The sequence below is a fragment of the Chiloscyllium plagiosum genome, unplaced genomic scaffold (genome assembly GCF_037043375.1).
Source record: "Chiloscyllium plagiosum isolate Xiang-an unplaced genomic scaffold, Cpla_swu_hap1 HiC_scaffold_34, whole genome shotgun sequence".
Classification (NCBI taxonomy): domain Eukaryota; kingdom Metazoa; phylum Chordata; class Chondrichthyes; order Orectolobiformes; family Hemiscylliidae; genus Chiloscyllium; species Chiloscyllium plagiosum.
Window position 1 is genome coordinate 8,764,439 of NW_028270172.1, and position 19,868 is coordinate 8,784,306.

A 19,868-nucleotide genomic window follows, 5' to 3' on the forward strand; every position below is an offset into this window, starting at 1 on the left:
CCGCACTGCTCCCGATCTCTCTCTCTCCCCCCACACTGCTCTCAATCTCTCTCTCCGCCTGCACTGCTCCTGATCTCTCTCCACCCGCACTGCTCCCGATCTCTCTCCCCCCTGCACTGCTCTCGATCTCTCTCCCTCCGCACTGCTCTCGATCTCTCTCCCCCCGCACTGCTCCCGATCTCTCTCTCCGCCTGCACTGCTCTCAATCTCTCTCCCCCCGCACTGCTCTCAATCTCACTCCCCCCGCACTGCTCCTGATCTTTCTCCCCCCGCACTGCTCCTGATCTCTCTCCCCCTGCACTGCTCCCGATCTCTCTCCCCCTGCACTGCTCCTGATCTCTCTCCCCCCGCATTGCTCCTGATCTCTCTCTCCGCCTGCACTGCTCTCGATCTCTCTCCCTCCGCACTGCTCTCGATCTCTCTCCCCCCGCACTGCTCTCAATCTCTCTCTCCCCCAGCACTGCTCTCAATCTCTCTCTCCCCCCGCACTGCTCTCGATCTCTCTCCCCACTGCGCTGCTCCCGATCTCTCTCCCCCGCCCTGCTCTCGATCTCTCTCCCCCCCGCACTGCTCCCAATCTCTCTCTCCGCCCGCACTGCTCTCGATTTCTCTTCCCCCCGCACTGCTCTCGATCTCTCTCCCCCTGCACTGCTCCCGATCTCTCTCTCCCCCCGCACTGCTCTCAATCTCTCTCCCCACGCACTGCTCTCAATCTCTCTCCCCCCGCACTGCTCTCAATCTCTCTCCCCCCGCACTGCTCCCGATCTCTCTCCCCCCTGCACTGCTCTCGATCTCTCTCTCCCCCGCACTGCTCCAGATCTTTCTCCCCCCTGCACTGCTCTCGATCTCTCTCCCCCCGCACTGCTCTCGACCTCTCTCCCCCTGCACTGCTCCCGATCTCTCTCTCTCCCCCCGCACTGCTCTCGATCTCTCTCCCCCCACACTGCTCTCAATCTCTCCCCCCCCGCACTACTCTCGATCTCTCTCCCCCCCACACTGCTCTCGATCTCTCTCCCCCCTCACACTGCTCTCAATCTCTCTCCCCCTGCACTGCTCCTGATCTCTCTCCCCCCGCACTGCTCCCGATCTCTCTCCCCCCTGCACTGCTATCGATCTCTCTCTCCCCCCGCACTGCTCCTGATCTCTCTCTCCGCCTGCACTGCTCTCAATCTCTCTCCCCCCGCACTGCTCTCAAGCTCTCTCCCCCTGCACTGCTCTCGATCTCTATCCCTCCCGCACTGCTCCCGATCTTTCTCCCCCCTGCACTCCTCTCGATCTCTCTCCCCCCGCACTGCTCTCGACCTCTCTCCCCCTGCACTGCTCCCGATCTCTCTCTCTCCCCCCGCACTGCTCTCGATCTCTCTCCCCCCACACTGCTCTCGATCTCTCTCCCCCTGCACTACTCCTGATCTCTCTCTCCCACCCGCACTGCTCTCGATCTCTCTCACCCCCGCACTGCTCCTGATCTCTCTCCCCCCTGCACTGCTCCTGATCTCTCTCTCCCCCTGCACTACTCTCGATCTCTCGCCACCCGCACTGCTCTCAATCTCTCTCCCCCGGCACTGCTCTCGATCTCTCTCCCCCCGCACTGCTCCCGATCTCTCTCCCCCGCACTGCTCTCGATCTCTCTCCCCCCCCGCACTGCTCCCGATCTCTCTCTCCCCCCGCACTGCTCTCGATCTCTCTCCCCCTGCACTGCTCTATATCTCTCTCCCCCCCGCACTGCTCTCGATCTCACTCCCCCTGCACTGCTCTCGATCTCTCTCCCCCTGCACTGCTCTCGATCTCTCTCCCCCGCACTGCTCTCGATCTCTCTCCCCCCGCACTGCTCTCAATCTCTCTCCCCCCGCACTGCTCACAATCTCACTCCCCCCACACTGCTCTCGATCTCTCTCCCCCTGCACAGCTCCCGATCTCTCTCCTCCTGCACTGCTCTCGATCTCTCTACCCCCGCACTGCTCTCAATCTCACTCCCCCCGCACGGCTCTCGATCTCTCTCCCCCTGCACAGCTCCCGATCTCTCTCCCCCTGCACTGCTCTCGATCTCTCTCCCCCCGCACTGCTCCTGATCTCTCTCTTCCCCTGCACAGCTCTCGATCTCTCTCTCCCCCGCACTGCTCCCAATCTTTCTCCCCCCTGCACTGCTCTCGATCTCTCTCCCCCCGCACTGCTCTCGACCTCTCTACCCCTGCACTGCTCCCGATCTCTCTCTCTCCCCCCGCACTGCTCTCGATCTCTCTCCCCCCACACTGCTCTCAATCTCTCTCCCCCCGCACTGCTCCCGATCTCTCTCCCCCCGCACTGCTCTCAATCTCTCTCCCCCCGCACTGCTCCCGATCTCTCTCTCCGCCTGCACTGCTCCTGATCTCTCTCCCCCCGCACTGCTCCCGATCTCTCTCTCCCCCCGCACTGCTCTCAATCTCTCTCCCCACGCACTGCTCTCAATCTCTCTCCCCCCGCACTGCTCTCAATCTCTCTCCCCCCGCACTGCTCCCGATCTCTCTCCCCCCTGCACTGCTCTCGATCTCTCTCCCCCCCGCACTGCTCCAGATCTTTCTCCCCCCTGCACTGCTCTCGATCTCTCTCCCCCCGCACTGCTCTCGACCTCTCTCCCCCTGCACTGCTCCCGATCTCTCTCTCTCCCCCCGCACTGCTCTCGATCTCTCTCCCCCCCACACTGCTCCTGATCTCTCTCCCCCCGCACTGCTCTCAATCTCTCTCCCCCCGCACTGCTCTCAATCTCACTCCCCCCGCACTGCTCCCGATCTCTCTCCCCCCACACTGCCCTCAATCTCTCTCCCCCCGCACTGCTCTCGATCTCTCTCCCCCCCACACTGCTCTCGATCTCTCTCCCCCCTCACACTGCTCTCAATCTCTCTCCCCCTGCACTGCTCTCGATCTCTCTCCCCCCGCACTGCTCCTGATCTCTCTCCCCCCGCACTGCTCCCGATCTCTCTCCCCCCTGCACTGCTATCGATCTCTCTCCCCCCGCACTGCTCCTGATCTCTCTCTCCGCCTGCACTGCTCTCAATCTCTCTCCCCCCGCACTGCTCTCAAGCTCTCTCCCCCTGCACAGCTCTCGATCTCTCTCCCCCCCGCACTGCTCCCGATCTTTCTCCCCCCTGCACTCCTCTCAATCTCTCTCCCCCCGCACTGCTCTCGACCTCTCTCCCCCTGCACTGCTCCCGATCTCTCTCTCTCCCCCCGCACTGCTCTCGATCTCTCTCCCCCCACACTGCTCTCGATCTCTCTCCCCCTGCACTGCTCCTGATCTCTCTCTCCCACCCGCACTGCTCTCGATCTCTCTCCCCCCCGCACTGCTCCTGATCTCTCTCCCCCCTGCACTGCTCCTGATCTCTCTCTCCCCCTGCACTACTCTCGATCTCTCGCCCCCCGCACTGCTCTCAATCTCTCTCCCCCCGCACTGCTCTCGATCTCTCTCCCCCCGCACTGCTCCCGATCTCTCTCCCCCAGCACTGCTCTCGATCTCTCTCCCCCCTGCACTGCTCTCGATCTCTCTCCCTCCGCACTGCTCTCGATCTCTCTCCCCCCGCACTGCTCCCGATCTCTCTCTCCGCCTGCACTGCTCTCAATCTCTCTCCCCCCGCACTGCTCTCAATCTCACTCCCCCCGCACTGCTCCTGATCTCTCTCCCCCCGCACTGCTCCCGATCTCTCTCCCCCCTGCACTGCCCTCAATCTCTCTCCCCCCGCACTGCTCCCGATCTTTCTCCCCCCTGCACTCCTCTCGATCTCTCTCCCCCCGCACTGCTCTCGACCTCTCTCCCCCTGCACTGCTCCCGATCTCTCTCTCTCCCCCGGCACTGCTCTCGATCTCTCTCCCCCCCGCACTGCTCCTGATCTCTCTCCCCCCTGCACTGCTCCTGATCTCTCTCTCCCCCTGCACTACTCTCGATCTCTCGCCCCCCGCACTGCTCTCAATCTCTCTCCCCCCGCACTGCTCTCGATCTCTCTCCCCCCGCACTGCTCCCGATCTCTCTCCCCCAGCACTGCTCTCGATCTCTCTCCCCCCCCGCACTGCTCCCGATCTCTCTCTCCCCGCGCACTGGTCTCGATCTCTCTCCCCCTGCACTGCTCTATATCTCTCTCCCCCCCGCACTGCTCTCGATCTCACTCCCCCTGCACTGCTCTCGATCTCTCTCCCCCTGCACTGCTCTCGATCTCTCTCCCCCCTGCACTGCTCTCGATCTCTCTCCCCCCGCACTGCTCTCAATCTCTCTCCCCCCGCACTGCTCTCAATCTCACTCCCCCCGCACTGCTCTCGATCTCTCTCCCCCTGCACAGCTCCCGATCTCTCTCCCCCTGCACTGCTCTCGATCTCTCTCCCCCCGCACTGCTCTCAATCTCACTCCCCCCGCACTGCTCTCAATCTCACTCCCCCCGCACTGCTCCCGATCTCTCTCCCCCCTGCACTGCTCTCGATCTCTCTCCCTCCGCACTGCTCCCGATCTCTCTCCCCCTGCACTGCTCTCGATCTCTCTCCCCCTGCACTGCTCTCAATCTCACTCCCCCCGCACTGCTCTCAATCTCACTCCCCCCGCACTGCTCCCGATCTCTCTCCCCCCTGCACTGCTCTCGATCTCTCTCCCCCCGCACTGCTCCCGATCTTTCTCCCCCCTGCACTGCTCTCGATCTCTCTCCCCCCGCACTGCTCTCGACCTCTCTCCCCCTGCACTGCTCCCGATCTCTCTCTCTCCCCCCGCACTGCTCTCGATCTCTCTCCCCCCACACTGCTCTCAATCTCTCTCCCCCCGCACTGCTCTCGATCTCTCTCCCCCCCACACTGCTCTCCATCTCTCTCCCCCCTCACACTGCTCTCAATCTCTCTCCCCCTGCACTGCTCTCGATCTCTCTCCCCCCGCACTGCTCCTGATCTCTCTCCCCCCGCACTGCTCCCGATCTCTCTCCCCCCTGCACTGCTATCGATCTCTCTCCCCCCGCACTGCTCCTGATCTCTCTCTCCGCCTGCACTGCTCTCAATCTCTCTCCCCCCGCACTGCTCTCAAGCTCTCTCCCCCTGCACTGCTCTCGATCTCTCTCCCCCCCGCACTGCTCCCGATCTTTCTCCCCCCTGCACTCCTCTCGATCTCTCTCCCCCCGCACTGCTCTCGACCTCTCTCCCCCTGCACTGCTCCCGATCTCTCTCTCTCCCCCCGCACTGCTCTCGATCTCTCTCCACCCACACTGCTCTCGATCTCTCTCCCCCTGCACTGCTCCTGATCTCTCTCTCCCACCCGCACTGCTCTCGATCTCTCTCTCCCCCCCGCACTGCTCCTGATCTCTCTCCCCCCTGCACTGCTCCTGATCTCTCTCTCCCCCTGCACTACTCTCGATCTCTCGCCCCCCGCACTGCTCTCAATCTCTCTCCCCCCGCACTGCTCTCGATCTCTCTCCCCCCGCACTGCTCCCGATCTCTCTCCCCCAGCACTGCTCTCGATCTCTCTCCCCCCTGCACTGCTCTCGATCTCTCTCCCCCCGCACTGCTCCCGATCTCTTTCTCCGCCTGCACTGCTCTCAATCTCTCTCCCCCCGCACTGCTCTCAATCTCACTCCCCCCGCACTGCTCCTGATCTCTCTCCCCCCGCACTGCTCCCGATCTCTCTCCCCCCTGCACTGCTCTCAATCTCTCTCCCCCCGCACTGCTCCTGATCTCTCTCTCCGCCTGCACTGCTCTCGATCTCTCTCCCTCCGCACTGCTCTCGATCTCTCTCCCCCCGCACTGCTCTCAATCTCTCTCTCCCCCAGCACTGCTCTCAATCTCTCCCTCCCCCTGCACTGCTCTCGATCTCTCTCCCCACTGCGCTGCTCCCGATCTCTCTTCACCGCCCCCGCACTGCTCCCAATCTCTCTCTCCGCCCGCACTGCTCTCGATTTCTCTTCCCCCCGCACTGCTCTCAATCTCTCTCCCTCCGCACTGCTCTCGATCTCTCTCCCCCTGCACTGCTCCCGATCTCTCTCTCCCCCCGCACTGCTCTCAATCTCTCTCCCCACGCACTGCTCTCAATCTCTCTCCCCCAGCACTGCTCCCGATCTCTCTCTCCACCTGCACTGCTCCCAATCTCTCTCCCCCCGCACTGCTCTCAATCTCTCTCCCCCCGCACTGCTCTCAATCTCACTCCCCCCGCACTGCTCCCGATCTCTCTCCCCCCACACTGCCCACAATCTCTCTCCCCCCGCACTGCTCTCGATCTCTCTCCCCCCCACACTGCTCTCGATCTCTCTCCCCGCTCACACTGCTCTCAATCTCTCTCCCCCTGCACTGCTCTCGATCTCTCTCCCCCCGCACTGCTCCTGATCTCTCTCCCCCCGCACTGCTCCCGATCTCTCTCCCCCCTGCACTGCTATCGATCTCTCTCCCCCCGCACTGCTCCTGATCTCTCTCTCCGCCTGCACTGCTCTCAATCTCTCTCCCCCCGCACTGCTCTCAAGCTCTCTCCCCCTGCACTGCTCTCGATCTCTCTCCCCCCCGCACTGCTCCCGATCTTTCTCCCCCCTGCACTCCTCTCGATCTCTCTCCCCCCGCACTGCTCTCGACCTCTCTCCCCCTGCACTGCTCCCGATCTCTCTCTCTCCCCCCGCACTGCTCTCGATCTCTCTCCCCCCACACTGCTCTCGATCTCTCTCCCCCTGCACTGCTCCTGATCTCTCTCTCCCACCCGCACTGCTCTCGATCTCTCTCCCCCCCGCACTGCTCCTGATCTCTCTCCCCCTGCACTACTCTCGATCTCTCGCCCCCCGCACTGCTCTCAATCTCTCTCCCCCCGCACTGCTCTCGATCTCTCTCCCCCCGCACTGCTCCCGATCTCTCTCCCCCAGCACTGCTCTCGATCTCTCTCCCCCCCCGCACTGCTCCCGATCTCTCTCTCCCCCCGCACTGCTCTCGATCTCTCTCCCCCTGCACTGCTCTATATCTCTCTCCCCCCCGCACTGCTCTCGATCTCACTCCCCCTGCACTGCTCTCGATCTCTCTCCCCCTGCACTGCTCTCGATCTCTCTCCGCCCTGCACTGCTCTCGATCTCTCTCCCCCCGCACAGCTCTCAATCTCTCTCCCCCCGCACTGCTCCTGATCTCTCTCCCCCCTCACTGCTCTCAATCTCACTCCCCCCGCACTGCTCTCGATCTCTCTCCCCCTGCACAGCTCCCGATCTCTCTCCCCCTGCACTGCTCTCGATCTCTCTCCCCCCGCACTGCTCTCAATCTCACTCCCCCCGCACTGCTCTCGATCTCTCTCCCCCTGCACAGCTCCCGATCTCTCTCCCCCTGCACTGCTCTCGATCTCTCTCCCCCCGCACTGCTCCTGATCTCTCTCTTCCCCTGCACTGCTCTCGATCTCTCTCTCCCCCCCACTGCTCCCGATCTTTCTCCCCCCTGCACTGCTCCCGATCTCTCTCCCCCCGCACTGCTCTCGACCTCTCTCCCCCTGCACTGCTCCCGATCTCTCTCTCTCCCCCCGCACTGCTCTCGATCTCTCTCCCCCCACTCTGCTCTCAATCTCTCTCCCCCCGCACTGCTCCCGATCTCTCTCCCCCCGCACTGCTCTCAATCTCTCTCCCCCCGCACTGCTCCCGATCTCTCTCTCTCCCCCCACACTGCTCTCAATCTCTCTCTCCGCCTGCACTGCTCCTGATCTCTCTCCACCCGCACTGCTCCCGATCTCTCTCCCCCCTGCACTGCTCTCGATCTCTCTCCCTCCGCACTGCTCTCGATCTCTCTCCCCCCGCACTGCTCCCGATCTCTCTCTCCGCCTGCACTGCTCTCAATCTCTCTCCCCCCGCACTGCTCTCAATCTCACTCCCCCCGCACTGCTCCTGATCTCTCTCCCCCCGCACTGCTCCTGATCTCTCTCCCCCTGCACTGCTCCCGATCTCTCTCCCCCTGCACTGCTCCTGATCTCTCTCCCCCCGCATTGCTCCTGATCTCTCTCTCCGCCTGCACTGCTCTCGATCTCTCTCCCTCCGCACTGCTCTCGATCTCTCTCCCCCCGCACTGCTCTCAATCTCTCTCTCCCCCAGCACTGCTCTCAATCTCTCCCACCCCCGCACTGCTCTCGATCTCTCTCCCCACTGCGCTGCTCCCGATCTCTCTCCCCCGCCCTGCTCTCGATCTCTCTCCCCCTGCACTGCTCCCGATCTCTCTCTCCCCCCGCACTGCTCTCAATCTCTCTCCCCACGCACTGCTCTCAATCTCTCTCCCCCCGCACTGCTCTCAATCTCTCTCCCCCCGCACTGCTCCCGATCTCTCTCCCCCCTGCACTGCTCTCGATCTCTCTCCCCCCCGCACTGCTCCAGATCTTTCTCCCCCCTGCACTGCTCTCGATCTCTCTCCCCCCGCACTGCTCTCGACCTCTCTCCCCCTGCACTGCTCCCGATCTCTCTCTCTCCCCCCGCACTGCTCTCGATCTCTCTCCCCCCACACTGCTCTCAATCTCTCCCCCCCCGCACTACTCTCGATCTCTCTCCCCCCCACACTGCTCTCGATCTCTCTCCCCCCTCACACTGCTCTCAATCTCTCTCCCCCTGCACTGCTCCTGATCTCTCTCCCCCCGCACTGCTCCTGATCTCTCTCCCCCCTGCACTGCTATCGATCTCTCTCTCCCCCCGCACTGCTCCTGATCTCTCTCTCCGCCTGCACTGCTCTCAATCTCTCTCCCCCCGCACTGCTCTCAAGCTCTCTCCCCCTGCACTGCTCTCGATCTCTATCCCTCCCGCACTGCTCCCGATCTTTCTCCCCCCTGCACTCCTCTCGATCTCTCTCCCCCCGCACTGCTCTCGACCTCTCTCCCCCTGCACTGCTCCCGATCTCTCTCTCTCCCCCCGCACTGCTCTCGATCTCTCTCCCCCCACACTGCTCTCGATCTCTCTCCCCCTGCACTACTCCTGATCTCTCTCTCCCACCCGCACTGCTCTCGATCTCTCTCACCCCCGCACTGCTCCTGATCTCTCTCCCCCCTGCACTGCTCCTGATCTCTCTCTCCCCCTGCACTACTCTCGATCTCTCGCCACCCGCACTGCTCTCAATCTCTCTCCCCCGGCACTGCTCTCGATCTCTCTCCCCCCGCACTGCTCCCGATCTCTCTCCCCCGCACTGCTCTCGATCTCTCTCCCCCCCCGCACTGCTCCCGATCTCTCTCTCCCCCCGCACTGCTCTCGATCTCTCTCCCCCTGCACTGCTCTATATCTCTCTCCCCCCCGCACTGCTCTCGATCTCACTCCCCCTGCACTGCTCTCGATCTCTCTCCCCCTGCACTGCTCTCGATCTCTCTCCCCCGCACTGCTCTCGATCTCTCTCCCCCCGCACTGCTCTCAATCTCTCTCCCCCCGCACTGCTCACAATCTCACTCCCCCCGCACTGCTCTCGATCTCTCTCCCCCTGCACAGCTCCCGATCTCTCTGCTCCTGCACTGCTCTCGATCTCTCTACCCCCGCACTGCTCTCAATCTCACTCCCCCCGCACGGCTCTCGATCTCTCTCCCCCTGCACAGCTCCCGATCTCTCTCCCCCTGCACTGCTCTCGATCTCTCTCCCCCCGCACTGCTCCTGATCTCTCTCTTCCCCTGCACAGCTCTCGATCTCTCTCTCCCCCGCACTGCTCCCAATCTTTCTCCCCCCTGCACTGCTCTCGATCTCTCTCCCCCCGCACTGCTCTCGACCTCTCTACCCCTGCACTGCTCCCGATCTCCCTCTCTCCCCCCGCACTGCTCTCGATCTCTCTCCCCCCACACTGCTCTCAATCTCTCTCCCCCCGCACTGCTCCCGATCTCTCTCCCCCCGCACTGCTCTCAATCTCTCTCCCCCCGCACTGCTCCCGATCTCTCTCTCCGCCTGCACTGCTCCTGATCTCTCTCCCCCCGCACTGCTCCCGATCTCTCTCTCCCCCCGCACTGCTCTCAATCTCTCTCCCCACGCACTGCTCTCAATCTCTCTCCCCCCGCACTGATCTCAATCTCTCTCCCCCCGCACTGCTCCCGATCTCTCTCCCCCCTGCACTGCTCTCGATCTCTCTCCCCCCCGCACTGCTCCAGATCTTTCTCCCCCCTGCACTGCTCTCGATCTCTCTCCCCCCGCACTGCTCTCGACCTCTCTCCCCCTGCACTGCTCCCGATCTCTCTCTCTCCCCCCGCACTGCTCTCGATCTCTCTCCCCCCCACACTGCTCTCGATCTCTCTCCCCCCTCACACTGCTCCCGATCTCTCTCCCCCTGCACTGCTCCTGATCTCTCTCCCCCCGCACTGCTCCCGATCTCTCTCCCCCCTGCACTGCTATCGATCTCTCTCTCCCCCCGCACTGCTCCTGATCTCTCTCTCCGCCTGCACTGCTCTCAATCTCTCTCCCCCCGCACTGCTCTCAAGCTCTCTCCCCCTGCACTGCTCTCTATCTCTATCCCTCCCGCACTGCTCCCGATCTCTCTCTCTCCCCCCGCACTGCTCTTGATCTCTCTCCCCCCACACTGCTCTCAATCTCTCTCCCCCCGCACTGCTCTCGATCTCTCTCCCCCCCACACTGCTCTCCATCTCTCTCCCCCCTCACACTGCTCTCAATCTCTCTCCCCCTGCACTGCTCTCGATCTCTCTCCCCCCGCACTGCTCCTGATCTCTCTCCCCCCGCACTGCTCCCGATCTCTCTCCCCCCTGCACTGCTATCGATCTCTCTCCCCCCGCACTGCTCCTGATCTCTCTCTCCGCCTGCACTGCTCTCAATCTCTCTCCCCCCGCACTGCTCTCAAGCTCTCTCCACCTGCACTGCTCTCGATCTCTCTCCCCCCCGCACTGCTCCCGATCTTTCTCCCCCCTGCACTCCTCTCGATCTCTCTCCCCCCGCACTGCTCTCGACCTCTCTCCCCCTGCACTGCTCCCGATCTCTCTCTCTCCCCCCGCACTGCTCTCGATCTCTCTCCACCCACACTGCTCTCGATCTCTCTCCCCCTGCACTGCTCCTGATCTCTCTCTCCCACCCGCACTGCTCTCGATCTCTCTCTCCCCCCCGCACTGCTCCTGATCTCTCTCCCCCCTGCACTGCTCCTGATCTCTCTCTCCCCCTGCACTACTCTCGATCTCTCGCCCCCCGCACTGCTCTCAATCTCTCTCCCCCCGCACTGCTCTCGATCTCTCTCCCCCCGCACTGCTCCCGATCTCTCTCCCCCAGCACTGCTCTCGATCTCTCTCCCCCCTGCACTGCTCTCGATCTCTCTCCCCCCGCACTGCTCCCGATCTCTTTCTCCGCCTGCACTGCTCTCAATCTCTCTCCCCCCGCACTGCTCTCAATCTCACTCCCCCCGCACTGCTCCTGATCTCTCTCCCCCCGCACTGCTCCCGATCTCTCTCCCCCCTGCACTGCTCTCAATCTCTCTCCCCCCGCACTGCTCCTGATCTCTCTCTCCGCCTGCACTGCTCTCGATCTCTCTCCCTCCGCACTGCTCTCGATCTCTCTCCCCCCGCACTGCTCTCAATCTCTCTCTCCCCCAGCACTGCTCTCAATCTCTCCCTCCCCCTGCACTGCTCTCGATCTCTCTCCCCACTGCGCTGCTCCCGATCTCTCTTCACCGCCCCCGCACTGCTCCCAATCTCTCTCTCCGCCCGCACTGCTCTCGATTTCTCTTCCCCCCGCACTGCTCTCAATCTCTCTCCCTCCGCACTGCTCTCGATCTCTCTCCCTCTGCACTGCTCCCGATCTCTCTCTCCCCCCGCACTGCTCTCAATCTCTCTCCCCACGCACTGCTCTCAATCTCTCTCCCCCAGCACTGCTCCCGATCTCTCTCTCCACCTGCACTGCTCCCAATCTCTCTCCCCCCGCACTGCTCTCAATCTCTCTCCCCCCGCACTGCTCTCAATCTCACTCCCCCCGCACTGCTCCCGATCTCTCTCCCCCCACACTGCCCACAATCTCTCTCCCCCCGCACTGCTCTCGATCTCTCTCCCCCCCACACTGCTCTCGATCTCTCTCCCCGCTCACACTGCTCTCAATCTCTCTCCCCCTGCACTGCTCTCGATCTCTCTCCCCCCGCACTGCTCCTGATCTCTCTCCCCCCGCACTGCTCCCGATCTCTCTCCCCCCTGCACTGCTATCGATCTCTCTCCCCCCGCACTGCTCCTGATCTCTCTCTCCGCCTGCACTGCTCTCAATCTCTCTCCCCCCGCACTGCTCTCAAGCTCTCTCCCCCTGCACTGCTCTCGATCTCTCTCCCCCCCGCACTGCTCCCGATCTTTCTCCCCCCTGCACTCCTCTCGATCTCTCTCCCCCCGCACTGCTCTCGACCTCTCTCCCCCTGCACTGCTCCCGATCTCTCTCTCTCCCCCCGCACTGCTCTCGATCTCTCTCCCCCCACACTGCTCTCGATCTCTCTCCCCCTGCACTGCTCCTGATCTCTCTCTCCCACCCGCACTGCTCTCGATCTCTCTCCCCCCCGCACTGCTCCTGATCTCTCTCCCCCTGCACTACTCTCGATCTCTCGCCCCCCGCACTGCTCTCAATCTCTCTCCCCCCGCACTGCTCTCGATCTCTCTCCCCCCGCACTGCTCCCGATCTCTCTCCCCCAGCAATGCTCTCGATCTCTCTCCCCCCCCGCACTGCTCCCGATCTCTCTCTCCCCCCGCACTGCTCTCGATCTCTCTCCCCCTGCACTGCTCTATATCTCTCTCCCCCCCGCACTGCTCTCGATCTCACTCCCCCTGCACTGCTCTCGATCTCTCTCCCCCTGCACTGCTCTCGATCTCTCTCCGCCCTGCACTGCTCTCGATCTCTCTCCCCCCGCACAGCTCTCAATCTCTCTCCCCCCGCACTGCTCCTGATCTCTCTCCCCCCTCACTGCTCTCAATCTCACTCCCCCCGCACTGCTCTCGATCTCTCTCCCCCTGCACAGCTCCCGATCTCTCTCCCCCTGCACTGCTCTCGATCTCTCTCCCCCCGCACTGCTCTCAATCTCACTCCCCCCGCACTGCTCTCGATCTCTCTCCCCCTGCACAGCTCCCGATCTCTCTCCCCCTGCACTGCTCTCGATCTCTCTCCCCCCGCACTGCTCCTGATCTCTCTCTTCCCCTGCACTGCTCTCGATCTCTCTCTCCCCCCCACTGCTCCCGATCTTTCTCCCCCCTGCACTGCTCCCGATCTCTCTCCCCCCGCACTGCTCTCGACCTCTCTCCCCCTGCACTGCTCCCGATCTCTCTCTCTCCCCCCGCACTGCTCTCGATCTCTCTCCCCCCACTCTGCTCTCAATCTCTCTCCCCCCGCACTGCTCCCGATCTCTCTCTCTCCCCCCACACTGCTCTCAATCTCTCTCTCCGCCTGCACTGCTCCTGATCTCTCTCCACCCGCACTGCTCCCGATCTCTCTCCCCCCTGCACTGCTCTCGATCTCTCTCCCTCCGCACTGCTCTCGATCTCTCTCCCCCCGCACTGCTCCCGATCTCTCTCTCCGCCTGCACTGCTCTCAATCTCTCTCCCCCCGCACTGCTCTCAATCTCTCTCCCCCCGCACTGCTCCTGATCTCTCTCCCCCTGCACTGCTCCCGATCTCTCTCCCCCTGCACTGCTCCTGATCTCTCTCCCCCCGCATTGCTCCTGATCTCTCTCTCCGCCTGCACTGCTCTCGATCTCTCTCCCTCCGCACTGCTCTCGATCTCTCTCCCCCCGCACTGCTCTCAATCTCTCTCTCCCCCAGCACTGCTCTCAATCTCTCCCACCCCCGCACTGCTCTCGATCTCTCTCCCCACTGCGCTGCTCCCGATCTCTCTCCCCCGCCCTGCTCTCGATCTCTCTCCCCCCCACACTGCTCCCAATCTCTCTCTCCGCCCGCACTGCTCTCGATTTCTCTTCCCCCCGCACTGCTCTCGATCTCTCTCCCCCTGCACTGCTCCCGATCTCTCTCTCCCCCCGCACTGCTCTCAATCTCTCTCCCCACGCACTGCTCTCAATCTCTCTCCCCCCGCACTGCTCTCAATCTCTCTCCCCCCGCACTGCTCCCGATCTCTCTCCCCCCTGCACTGCTCTCGATCTCTCTCCCCCCCGCACTGCTCCAGATCTTTCTCCCCCCTGCACTGCTCTCGATCTCTCTCCCCCCGCACTGCTCTCGACCTCTCTCCCCCTGCACTGCTCCCGATCTCTCTCTCTCCCCCCGCACTGCTCTCGATCTCTCTCCCCCCACACTGCTCTCAATCTCTCCCCCCCCGCACTACTCTCGATCTCTCTCCCCCCCACACTGCTCTCGATCTCTCTCCCCCCTCACACTGCTCTCAATCTCTCTCCCCCTGCACTGCTCCTGATCTCTCTCCCCCCGCACTGCTCCCGATCTCTCTCCCCCCTGCACTGCTATCGATCTCTCTCTCCCCCCGCACTGCTCCTGATCTCTCTCTCCGCCTGCACTGCTCTCAATCTCTCTCCCCCCGCACTGCTCTCAAGCTCTCTCCCCCTGCACTGCTCTCGATCTCTATCCCTCCCGCACTGCTCCCGATCTTTCTCCCCCCTGCACTCCTCTCGATCTCTCTCCCCCCGCACTGCTCTCGACCTCTCTCCCCCTGCACTGCTCCCGATCTCTCTCTCTCCCCCCGCACTGCTCTCGATCTCTCTCCCCCCACACTGCTCTCGATCTCTCTCCCCCTGCACTACTCCTGATCTCTCTCTCCCACCCGCACTGCTCTCGATCTCTCTCACCCCCGCACTGCTCCTGATCTCTCTCCCCCCTGCACTGCTCCTGATCTCTCTCTCCCCCTGCACTACTCTCGATCTCTCGCCACCCGCACTGCTCTCAATCTCTCTCCCCCGGCACTGCTCTCGATCTCTCTCCCCCCGCACTGCTCCCGATCTCTCTCCCCCGCACTGCTCTCGATCTCTCTCCCCCCCCGCACTGCTCCCGATCTCTCTCTCCCCCCGCACTGCTCTCGATCTCTCTCCCCCTGCACTGCTCTATATCTCTCTCCCCCCCGCACTGCTCTCGATCTCACTCCCCCTGCACTGCTCTCGATCTCTCTCCCCCTGCACTGCTCTCGATCTCTCTCCCCCGCACTGCTCTCGATCTCTCTCCCCCCGCACTGCTCTCAATCTCTCTCCCCCCGCACTGCTCACAATCTCACTCCCCCCGCACTGCTCTCGATCTCTCTCCCCCTGCACAGCTCCCGATCTCTCTCCTCCTGCACTGCTCTCGATCTCTCTACCCCCGCACTGCTCTCAATCTCACTCCCCCCGCACGGCTCTCGATCTCTCTCCCCCTGCACAGCTCCCGATCTCTCTCCCCCTGCACTGCTCTCGATCTCTCTCCCCCCGCACTGCTCCTGATCTCTCTCTTCCCCTGCACAGCTCTCGATCTCTCTCTCCCCCGCACTGCTCCCAATCTTTCTCCCCCCTGCACTGCTCTCGATCTCTCTCCCCCCGCACTGCTCCCGATCTCTTTCTCCGCCTGCACTGCTCTCAATCTCTCTCCCCCCGCACTGCTCTCAATCTCACTCCCCCCGCACTGCTCCTGATCTCTCTCCCCCCGCACTGCTCCCGATCTCTCTCCCCCCTGCACTGCTCTCAATCTCTCTCCCCCCGCACTGCTCCTGATCTCTCTCTCCGCCTGCACTGCTCTCGATCTCTCTCCCTCCGCACTGCTCTCGATCTCTCTCCCCCCGCACTGCTCTCAATCTCTCTCTCCCCCAGCACTGCTCTCAATCTCTCCCTCCCCCTGCACTGCTCTCGATCTCTCTCCCCACTGCGCTGCTCCCGATCTCTCTTCACCGCCCCCGCACTGCTCCCAATCTCTCTCTCCGCCCGCACTGCTCTCGATTTCTTTTCCCCCCGCACTGCTCTCAATCTCTCTCCCTCCGCACTGCTCTCGATCTCTCTCCCCCTGCACTGCTCCCGATCTCTCTCTCCCCCCGCACTGCTCTCAATCTCTCTCCCCACGCACTGCTCTCAATCTCTCTCCCCCAGCACTGCTCCCGATCTCTCTCTCCACCTGCACTGCTCCCAATCTCTCTCCCCCCGCACTGCTCTCAATCTCTCTCCCCCCGCACTGCTCTCAATCTCACTCCCCCCGCACTGCTCCCGATCTCTCTCCCCCCACACTGCCCACAATCTCTCTCCCCCCGCACTGCTCTCGATCTCTCTCCCCCCCACACTGCTCTCGATCTCTCTCCCCGCTCACACTGCTCTCAATCTCTCTCCCCCTGCACTGCTCTCGATCTCTCTCCCCCCGCACTGCTCCTGATCTCTCTCCCCCCGCACTGCTCCCGATCTCTCTCCCCCCTGCACTGCTATCGATCTCTCTCCCCCCGCACTGCTCCTGATCTCTCTCTCCGCCTGCACTGCTCTCAATCTCTCTCCCCCCGCACTGCTCTCAAGCTCTCTCCCCCTGCACTGCTCTCGATCTCTCTCCCCCCCGCACTGCTCCCGATCTTTCTCCCCCCTGCACTCCTCTCGATCTCTCTCCCCCCGCACTGCTCTCGACCTCTCTCCCCCTGCACTGCTCCCGATCTCTCTCTCTCCCCCCGCACTGCTCTCGATCTCTCTCCCCCCACACTGCTCTCGATCTCTCTCCCCCTGCACTGCTCCTGATCTCTCTCTCCCACCCGCACTGCTCTCGATCTCTCTCCCCCCCGCACTGCTCCTGATCTCTCTCCCCCTGCACTACTCTCGATCTCTCGCCCCCCGCACTGCTCTCAATCTCTCTCCCCCCGCACTGCTCTCGATCTCTCTCCCCCCGCACTGCTCCCGATCTCTCTCCCCCAGCACTGCTCTCGATCTCTCTCCCCCCCCGCACTGCTCCCGATCTCTCTCTCCCCCCGCACTGCTCTCGATCTCTCTCCCCCTGCACTGCTCTATATCTCTCTCCCCCCCGCACTGCTCTCGATCTCACTCCCCCTGCACTGCTCTCGATCTCTCTCCCCCTGCACTGCTCTCGATCTCTCTCCGCCCTGCACTGCTCTCGATCTCTCTCCCCCCGCACAGCTCTCAATCTCTCTCCCCCCGCACTGCTCCTGATCTCTCTCCCCCCTCACTGCTCTCAATCTCACTCCCCCCGCACTGCTCTCGATCTCTCTCCCCCTGCACAGCTCCCGATCTCTCTCCCCCTGCACTGCTCTCGATCTCTCTCCCCCCGCACTGCTCTCAATCTCACTCCCCCCGCACTGCTCTCGATCTCTCTCCCCCTGCACAGCTCCCGATCTCTCTCCCCCTGCACTGCTCTCGATCTCTCTCCCCCCGCACTGCTCCTGATCTCTCTCTTCCCCTGCACTGCTCTCGATCTCTCTCTCCCCCCCACTGCTCCCGATCTTTCTCCCCCCTGCACTGCTCCCGATCTCTCTCCCCCCGCACTGCTCTCGACCTCTCTCCCCCTGCACTGCTCCCGATCTCTCTCTCTCCCCCCGCACTGCTCTCGATCTCTCTCCCCCCACTCTGCTCTCAATCTCTCTCCCCCCGCACTGCTCCCGATCTCTCTCCCCCCGCACTGCTCTCAATCTCTCTCCCCCCGCACTGCTCCCGATCTCTCTCTCTCCCCCCACACTGCTCTCAATCTCTCTCTCCGCCTGCACTGCTCCTGATCTCTCTCCACCCGCACTGCTCCCGATCTCTCTCCCCCCTGCACTGCTCTCGATCTCTCTCCCTCCGCACTGCTCTCGATCTCTCTCCCCCCGCACTGCTCCCGATCTCTCTCTCCGCCTGCACTGCTCTCAATCTCTCTCCCCCCGCACTGCTCTCAATCTCACTCCCCCCGCACTGCTCCTGATCTCTCTCCCCCCGCACTGCTCCTGATCTCTCTCCCCCTGCACTGCTCCCGATCTCTCTCCCCCTGCACTGCTCCTGATCTCTCTCCCCCCGCATTGCTCCTGATCTCTCTCTCCGCCTGCACTGCTCTCGATCTCTCTCCCTCCGCACTGCTCTCGATCTCTCTCCCCCCGCACTGCTCTCAATCTCTCTCTCCCCCAGCACTGCTCTCAATCTCTCCCACCCCCGCACTGCTCTCGATCTCTCTCCCCACTGCGCTGCTCCCGATCTCTCTCCCCCGCCCTGCTCTCGATCTCTCTCCCCCTGCACTGCTCCCGATCTCTCTCTCCCCCCGCACTGCTCTCAATCTCTCTCCCCACGCACTGCTCTCAATCTCTCTCCCCCCGCACTGCTCTCAATCTCTCTCCCCCCGCACTGCTCCAGATCTTTCTCCCCCCTGCACTGCTCTCGATCTCTCTCCCCCCGCACTGCTCTCGACCTCTCTCCCCCTGCACTGCTCCCGATCTCTCTCTCCCCCCGCACTGCTCTCAATCTCTCTCCCCACGCACTGCTCTCAATCTCTCTCCCCCCGCACTGCTCTCAATCTCTCTCCCCCCGCACTGCTCCCGATCTCTCTCCCCCCTGCACTGCTCTCGATCTCTCTCCCCCCCGCACTGCTCCAGATCTTTCTCCCCCCTGCACTGCTCTCGATCTCTCTCCCCCCGCACTGCTCTCGACCTCTCTCCCCCTGCACTGCTCCCGATCTCTCTCTCTCCCCCCGCACTGCTCTCGATCTCTCTCCCCCCACACTGCTCTCAATCTCTCCCCCCCCGCACTACTCTCGATCTCTCTCCCCCCCACACTGCTCTCGATCTCTCTCCCCCCTCACACTGCTCTCAATCTCTCTCCCCCTGCACTGCTCCTGATCTCTCTCCCCCCGCACTGCTCCTGATCTCTCTCCCCCCTGCACTGCTATCGATCTCTCTCTCTCCCCCCGCACTGCTCCTGATCTCTCTCTCCGCCTGCACTGCTCTCAATCTCTCTCCCCCCGCACTGCTCTCAAGCTCTCTCCCCCTGCACTGCTCTCGATCTCTATCCCTCCCGCACTGCTCCCGATCTTTCTCCCCCCTGCACTCCTCTCGATCTCTCTCCCCCCGCACTGCTCTCGACCTCTCTCCCCCTGCACTGCTCCCGATCTCTATCTCTCCCCCCGCACTGCTCTCGATCTCTCTCCCCCCACACTGCTCTCGATCTCTCTCCCCCTGCACTACTCCTGATCTCTCTCTCCCACCCGCACTGCTCTCGATCTCTCTCACCCCCGCACTGCTCCTGATCTCTCTCCCCCCTGCACTGCTCCTGATCTCTCTCTCCCCCTGCACTACTCTCGATCTCTCGCCACCCGCACTGCTCTCAATCTCTCTCCCCCGGCACTGCTCTCGATCTCTCTCCCCCCGCACTGCTCCCGATCTCTCTCCCCCGCACTGCTCTCGATCTCTCTCCCCCCCCGCACTGCTCCCGATCTCTCTCTCCCCCCGCACTGCTCTCGATCTCTCTCCCCCTGCACTGCTCTATATCTCTCTCCCCCCCGCACTGCTCTCGATCTCACTCCCCCTGCACTGCTCTCGATCTCTCTCCCCCTGCACTGCTCTCGATCTCTCTCCCCCGCACTGCTCTCGATCTCTCTCCCCCCGCACTGCTCTCAATCTCTCTCCCCCCGCACTGCTCACAATCTCACTCCCCCCGCACTGCTCTCGATCTCTCTCCCCCTGCACAGCTCCCGATCTCTCTGCTCCTGCACTGCTCTCGATCTCTCTACCCCCGCACTGCTCTCAATCTCACTCCCCCCGCACGGCTCTCGATCTCTCTCCCCCTGCACAGCTCCCGATCTCTCTCCCCCTGCACTGCTCTCGATCTCTCTCCCCCCGCACTGCTCCTGATCTCTCTCTTCCCCTGCACAGCTCTCGATCTCTCTCTCCCCCGCACTGCTCCCAATCTTTCTCCCCCCTGCACTGCTCTCGATCTCTCTCCCCCCGCACTGCTCTCGACCTCTCTACCCCTGCACTGCTCCCGATCTCTCTCTCTCCCCCCGCACTGCTCTCGATCTCTCTCCCCCCACACTGCTCTCAATCTCTCTCCCCCCGCACTGCTCCCGATCTCTCTCCCCCCGCACTGCTCTC